Source organism: Oncorhynchus kisutch, unplaced genomic scaffold, assembly GCF_002021735.2.
Source record: "Oncorhynchus kisutch isolate 150728-3 unplaced genomic scaffold, Okis_V2 scaffold2574, whole genome shotgun sequence".
Taxonomy (NCBI): Eukaryota; Metazoa; Chordata; class Actinopteri; order Salmoniformes; family Salmonidae; genus Oncorhynchus; species Oncorhynchus kisutch.
In genome coordinates this window covers 7501-15772 of record NW_022264519.1, presented here as the reverse complement: position 1 = coordinate 15772, position 8272 = coordinate 7501, and positions in this window count along the sequence as shown.

Below are 8272 nucleotides of genomic sequence, written 5' to 3'. Positions count from 1 at the left end.
CTGAACAAAAATATCAACAAATCATGCAACAATTTCAGTTCATATGAGGGAATCAGTCAATTGAGAAAAATTCATTAGACACTAATCTATGGATTTCACATGACTGGGAATACAGATATCCATATGTTGGTCGCAGATACCTTAAACAAAATGGGCCTCACAATGGGCCTCAGGATCTTGTCACGGTATCTCGGCATTAAAATTACCATTGATAAAATGCAATTGTGTTCGTTGTCCCCCATACACGTGGTCTGCGGTTGTGAGACCTGTCAAACGTATGGCTCAAATTCTCTAAAACAACGTCGGAGGTGGCATATGGTAGAGAAATGAACATGAAATTCTCTGGCAACAGCTCTGGAGGACATTCCTGCAGTCAGCATGCCAATTGCACGCTCCTTCAAAACTTGAGACATCTGTGGCTGTGTGTTTTGTGACAAAACTGCAAATTTTAGAGTGGCCTTTTATTGTCCCCCCAGCACAAGGTGCACATGTGTAATGATCGTGCCGTTTAATCAGCTTCTTGATATGCCACACCTGTCATGTGGATGGATTATCTTGACACAGAAGAAATGCTCACTAACAGGGATGTAAACTCATTTGTAGACAAAGTTGAAGAGAAATAAGCTTTTTCTGCGTATGGAACATTTCGAGGATCTGTTATTTCAACTCATGAAACATGGGACCAACACTTTACATGTTGAGTTTATATTTTTGTTCAGTGTAGTTTCAGCAGGAAGTGGGTTTTTGGTGTGGAGCCTTGAGTCATATAGAAAGAGGGCACGTTCCTCTGCCTGTGCCTTTCTGACACATACCAGATCTCACTACACCTGGATAGGTATTATACCTATCAGTCGACCACATCACATGTTATAGCAATCTGTCAGTCGATGACACAGTGGACCAGTGACTAAAGAGGGCTTTTCACACTACTGAGACGAACCAAGCTGACTCAAACCACCTGCATAGTCAGCCAGCCTGGTCTCAGAGCATTTCCTATTATTCTGCACATAAATCCGAAAATATGACACACTCCATTTAGTATGATATGCTGCGTTTGGTATGGTCAAATAAGACAGAGGGTGGGGGTACGTAATTATTTTTTAAAGTGCGGTTGGGGGTATAATGTGAATGTCTAGCAACCCAAGGGTTGTGAGTTCGAATCTCATCACAGACAACCTTCGCATTTGACCTAATTAGCAACTTTTCAACTACTTACTACTTTTTAGCTACTTTGCAACTACTTAACTAACCCTTCCCCTAACCCTAACCTTAACTCTTTAACCTAACTCCTAAACGTAACCTCTAGCCCAGCTTAACCCTTACATTAGCCACCTATCTAGAATTCGTAACGTATCATACTAAACGGTGCGTACTCCATACAGAACAATACGTAATGCTCTGAGACCAGGTTGAGTTATCCAACACAGTGGCTGGAACCTTGCTAAAAAAGGACCATGTGAAAACAGCTCTGTAGCTCAGTTGGTAGAGCATGGTGCTTCCAAGATAGTGGGACCACCCATACATAAAATGCAGAACATTTATTCATGACAATAAAAAACTTTTGTTAGAAGTGTCTTCTCAATGGAACATATATGAAAGTCAGCCCAGTACATTTCAGTTTGACCTATAGTGTGAATTAGAAATAAAAGTATTCACACATCAGTAGAGGTCAGTGTCTGTTTTTAAAAGTTCCTCCTGGGATTTGGCTGGGATGAATGAATGGTGAAAGTAGCTCGGTTTCCATCTAATTAGTGACAGATTTTCAATGCGAATATTAAAAAAATCTGCATAAAAATAATATGCGCATTTACCATTAAATTGACATGTGGATAAAAGGCTGTGCGTGATGACATAGTGCACATTAAAATAACTTATGCTGTTAAATTCCTGTGTATCGAATAAAAAGTTAAAATGGTTTCTCACCCCAAAAAATATTGCGTTAAAAAGCGAGTGTGACCAGTGTCGTGTATTCATGGATACCAAGGTAAGCCAGGCGTCCCTCAAAAATAAAAAATAAAAATAAATAAGTTATCTTTCATCTCTCTGTGTTTATAATTTTCCTTCACTTTGCAAGAGGCTGAATGTTTCTCCTCGGAGACAGCATACTAGTGAGCAAAACAGCGCCCCCTCTGTCCATGTATGTGTAGGCCATCTATCGGATGCTGTCTGGTCATAAAGAGTATGACACTGTTGCCACCTGTAGCATAATACAGAATGCTCATTGAATGCACTTGGCCTCCCTTGATTAAAAAAATAGTATAAAATAATAGCCAATCAGTGTTAAGCTAAACTGAGTGTCAATTGTAGCCCATTTGGATTTGTCTTCACGCCTATCACATCACATCAAGAGAATTACCTAATTGACAGAAACAACTTCAATCGTTGCCTGTTGTTGTGTTGCTGTTGTCCTCTGGTGGCTAGCTAGCTAAAATGGTCCCTTTCCTAAATTAGCTATGGATGGAGATAGCGATTTTGACTTGTGATTTGACTTAATTCTCCGTATTGGTCAATGATTATATAATGGCGATTCTGATCCAACCATACATTCATACATTGTGCCCATGGACTGAGAGGCTGGAAGTTCCGTATGTAGCTAGATGTAGAAGGCTAATGTTAAACTAGCTAACGTTGCCCATGAAAGGAAGTTATGCTAACATTCAAGCATTTTAGCCAGGTAGTGTAGAACAACAAAACATTTAAGTGTGTACTGTATGACAGAGTGATAGACTGTCTGTACTGTATGACAGAGTGATAGACAGTCTGTATTGTATGACAGAGTGATAGACTGTCTGTACTGTATGACAGAGTGATAGACAGTCTGTACTGTATGACAGAGTGATAGACTGTCTGTACTGTATGACAGAGTGATAGACTGTCTGTACTCTATGACAGAGTGATAGACAGTCTGTAATGTATGACAGAGTGATAGACTGTCTGTACTGTATGACAGAGTGATAGACGGTCTGTACTGTATGACAGAGTGATAGACAGTCTGTACTGTATGACAGAATGATAGACTGTCTGTACTGTATGACAGAGTGATAGACTGTCTGTACTGTATGACAGAGTGATAGACTGTCTGTACTCTATGACAGAGCGATAGACTGTCTGTACTGTATGACAGAGTGATAGACTGTCTGTACTGTATGACAGAGTGATAGACAGTCTGTACTGTATGACAGAGTGATAGACAGTCTGTACTGTATGACAGAGTGATAGACAGTCTGTATTGTATGACAGAGTGATAGACTGTCTGTACTGTATGACAGAGTGATAGACTGTCTGTACTGTATGACAGAGTGATAGACAGTCTATACTGTATGACAGAGTGATAGACAGTCTGTATTGTATGACAGAGTGATAGACAGTCTGTACTGTATGACAGAGTGATAGACTGTCTGTACTATATGACAGAGTGATAGACAGTCTGTACTGTATGACAGAGTGATAGACGGTCTGTACTGTATGACAGAGTGATAGACAGTTCACAGTCTGTACTATATGACAGAGTGATAGACAGTCTGTACTGTATGACAGAGTGATAGACTGTCTGTACTGTATGACAGAGTGATAGACAGTTCACAGTCTGTACTATATGACAGATTGATAGACTGTCTGTACTGTATGACAGAGTGATAGACGGTCTGTACTGTATGACAGAGTGATAGACAGTCTGTACTATATGACAGAGTGATAGACTGTCTGTACTATATGACAGAGTGATAGACTGTCTGTACAGATCCTGTTTTCTTTGTGACTTGCGGTAACTCTCTGTGGTTCTAAATCAATAGTTGTTCAGTGGTCTGAAAATGTCAGAAACATTAACTTGCTTGACCAAGCTGTAGGTCATGTAACAAGCTGTAGGTCATGTTTATTCTGCCACTGTGTCTTCTTATTGTCTCGGCCTTTAGGCCTGTATATCAGAGTGGCAAGGGATATGAACTAACAGGTTATTGACAAAACAACGCAATTATCACAACACATAGGTTGTTTTTCTGGCTTGGTTTCCCCAGTGATTTTACCCACGCACCTCTACTGAGTGTGCCGACTGTATTGGCACGTGCACTCTAACCAAAAGACTATATTGGCACGTGCACTCTAACCAAAAGACTGTATTGGCACGTGCACTCTAACCAAAAGACTGTATTGGCACGTGCACTCTAGCCAAAAGACTGTATTGGCACGTGCACTCTACCCAACAGACTGTATTGGCACGTGCACTCTAGCCAACAGACTGTATTGGCACATGCACTCTAGACAACAGACTGTTTTGGCACGTGCACTCTACCCAAAAGACTGTATTGGCACGTGCACTCTAGCCAAAAGACTGTATTGGCACGTGCGCTCTAGCCAACAGACCATATTGGCACGTGCGCTCTAGCCAACAGACTGTATTTGCACGTGCACTCTAGCCAACAGACTGTATTTGCACATGCGCTCTAGCAAACAGACTGTATTGGCACGTGCGCTCTAGCCAACAGACTGTATTGGCACGTGCCCTCTAGCACTGTATTGGCACGTGCACTCTAGACAAAAGACTGTATTGGCACATGCACTCTAGCCGACAGACTGTATTGGCACGTGCACTCTAGCCAGCAGACTGTATTGGCACTTGCGCTCTAGACAAAAGACCTTATTGGCACGTGCACTCTAGCCAACAGACTGTATTGGCACGTGCACTCTAGCCAGCAGACTGTATTGGCACTTGCACTCTAGACAAAAGACTGTATTGGCACGTGCACTCTAGCCAACAGACTGTATTGGCACGTGCACTCTAGCCAGCAGACTGTATTGGCACTTGCACTCTAGACAAAAGAATGTATTGGCACGTGCACTCTAGCCAACAGACTGTATTGGCACGTGCACTCTAGCCAACAGACTGTATTGGCACGTGCACTCTAGCCAACAATCTTAAGCACCATTGCACGTTCAACTTACTGATAGTTTTGTCACGGTAACTGTTGTCAACATGCGGAGAGTTTACTGACGTGCTCTATTTTCATCCGGTTTGTCGTGACATTTATATCCGACATGTTGGCTACTTTACTCACATAAAAAGATTGGATGGAAACCTGGTTACTAATCAGGATTCCATCCATCTGGGGACACATTTTCATGTGAAAGTTCAAATATTTTCACAAAGCAAATAAATATGTTAATTTTCCCACCAGTGTTGTGTTTCCATCAGTTGAGTAAAATAGAAAGTTAAATGTTAAAGTTAAATGTTAAAGTTAAATGTTAAAGTTCAATGTTAAAGTTCAATGTTAAAGTTCAATGTTAAAGTTCAATGTTAAAGTTAAATGTTAAAGTTCAATGTTAAAGTTCAATGTTAAAGTTCAATGTTAAAGTTCAATGTTAAAGTTCAATGTTAAAGTTCAATGTTGAAGTTCAATGTTAAAGTTCAATGTTAAAGTTCAATGTGTTTCCATGGTATTTTCAACTCTACTGATTTTGTCACAGTAACTGTTGTGTTAAATAGCAAATGTGCCTCCTCTGGTCTTGGAAAGTGTGCTCTAGCCAACAGACTGTATTGGAAAGTGTGCTCTAGCCAACAGACTGTATTGGAAAGTGTGCTCTAGCCAACAGACTGTATTGGAAAGTGTGCTCTAGCCAACAGACTGTATTGGAAAGTGTGCTCTAGCCAACAGACTGTATTGGAAAGTGTGCTCTTGCCAACAGACTGTATTGGAAAGTGTGCTCTAGCCAACAGACTGTATTGGAAAGTGTGCTCTAGCCAACAGACTGTATTGGAAAGTGTGCTCGAGCCAATAGACTGTATTGGAAAGTGTGCTCTAGCCAACAGACTGTATTGGAAAGTGTGCTCAAGCCAATAGACTGTATTGGAAAGTGTGCTCTAGCCAACAGACTGTATTGGAAAGTGTGCTCTAGCCAACAGACTGTATTGGAAAGTGTGCTCTAGCCAACAGACTGTATTGGAAAGTGTGCTCTAGCCAACAGACTGTATTGGAAAGTGTGCTCTAGCCAACAGACTGTATTGGAAAGTGTGCTCGAGCCAATAGACTGTATTGGAAAGTGTGCTCTAGCCAACAGACTGTATTGGAAAGTGTGCTCTAGCCAACAGACTGCATTGGAAAGTGTGCTCTAGCCAACAGACTGTATTGGAAAGTGTGCTCTAGCCAACAGACTAACTATTGTTTTGAGAATGACACGAATATTAATTTTCAGAAAGTCTGCTGCCTCAGTTTGTATGATGGCAATTTGCATATACTCCAGAATGTTATGAAGAGTGATCAGACGAATTGCAATTAATTGCAAAGTCCCTCTTTGCAATGCAAATGAACTGAATCCCCCAAAAAACATTTCCACTGCATTTCAACGCTGGCACAAAAGGACCAGCTGACATCATGTCAGTGATTCTCTCGTTAACACAGGTGTGAGTGTTGACGAGGACAGGGCTGGAGATCACTCTGTCATGCTGATTGAGGTCGAATAATAGACTGAAGGAGGCTGGAACAAAAGGAGTCTGGTGCTTGGAATCATTGTTCTGCCTCTGTCAACCATGGTTACCTGTAAGGAAACACATGCCGTCATCATTGCTTTGCACAAAAAGGGCTTCACAGGCAAGGATATTGCTGCCAGTAAGATTGCACCTAAATCATGGTTCTCAGTGTTCTCATGGTTCTCAGTGTTCTCATGGTTCTCAGTGTTCTCAGTGTTCTCATGGTTCACAGTGTTCTCATGGTTCTCAGTGTTCTCAGTGTTCTCATGGTTCTCAGTGTTCTCAGTGTTCTCATGGTTCTCAGTGTTCTCAGTGTTCTCATGGTTCTCGGTGTTCTCATGGTTCTCAGGTTCTCATGGTTCTCAGGGTTCTCATGGTTCTCAGTGTTCTCATGGTTCTCAGTGTGCTCATGGTTCTCATGGTTCTCATAGTTCTCATGGTTCTCAGTGTTCTCAGTGTTCTCATGGTTCTCAGTGTTCTCATGGTATTTCACTAAAAACATTGGTTCTGCGTAAATGAGTCATTCAATGGTTCTCAACATAAGCATTACAAGTGTTGTCAGTTTTGAGTTTTATCAAAGGCATTCCACTGTGAAGCTGGTCCATGTTGAGGCTGTTCTGAGGGCAAAAGGGGGCGCCACTCAATATGAGGAAGGTGTTCCTATTGTTTTGTACACTCAGTGTACACCACTTACATATGAACAAAGAGCCAAGGTGACAAAGAAATGTATATCTGGGTCGGAATGAGCAAACAGTCATCTACAGCTTGGCCTCCACTTCTGGGAATCTAGGTGTGTGTGTTTGTGTGTGTGTGTGTGTGTGTGTGTGTGTGTGTGTGTGTGTGTGTGTGTGTGTGTGTGTGTGTGTGTGTGTGTGTGTGTGTGTGTGTGTGTGTGCAGACGTTAGGTAGCAAGTATGTTCCGGTTTCTCAAGAAGAGGAAACTCCCTTCAACCACACACACACACACACACACACACACACACACACACACACACACACACACACACACACACACACACACACACACACACACACACAAACACACACACACAGTGATTCAGAGAGAGGGGCAGGTGGTAAGGAGATATGCTCTTCTATGAAAAGCCAACTGACATTAACTCTCGAGGTGCTGACCTCTTACACCATCTACAACCACTGTGATTACTTTTTGACCCCGTTGGTCATCTATGAACATTTTAACATCTTGAAGAACGATCTGGCCTTAATGGCCATTTAGTCTTATAATCTCCGGCACAGCCAGAGAGGACTGGTCACCCCTCAGAGCCTGGTTCCTCTCTACCCAGTACAGCCAGAAGAGGACTGGCCACCCCTCAGAGCCTGGTTCCTCTCTACCCAGTACAGCCAGGAGAGAACTGGCCACCCCTCAGAGCCTGGTTCCTCTCTACCCAGTACAGCCAGAAGAGGACTGGCCACCCCTCAGAGCCTGGTTCCTCTCTACCCAGTACAGCCAGTAGAGGACTGGCCACCCCTCAGAGCCTGCTTCCTCTCTACCCAGTACAGCCAGAAGAGGACTGGCCACCCCTCAGAGCCTGGTTCCTCTCTACCCAGTACAGCCAGTAGAGGACTGGCCACCCCTCAGAGCCTGGTTCCTCTCTACCCAGTACAGCCAGGAGAGGACTGGCCACCCCTCAGAGCCTGGTTCCTCTCTACCCAGTACAGCCAGAAGAGGACTGGCCACCCCTCAGAGCCTGGTTCCTCTCTACCCAGTACAGCCAGAAGAGGACTGGCCACCCCTCAGAGCCTGGTCCCTCTCTACCCAGTACAGCCAGAAGAGGACTGGCCACCCCTCAG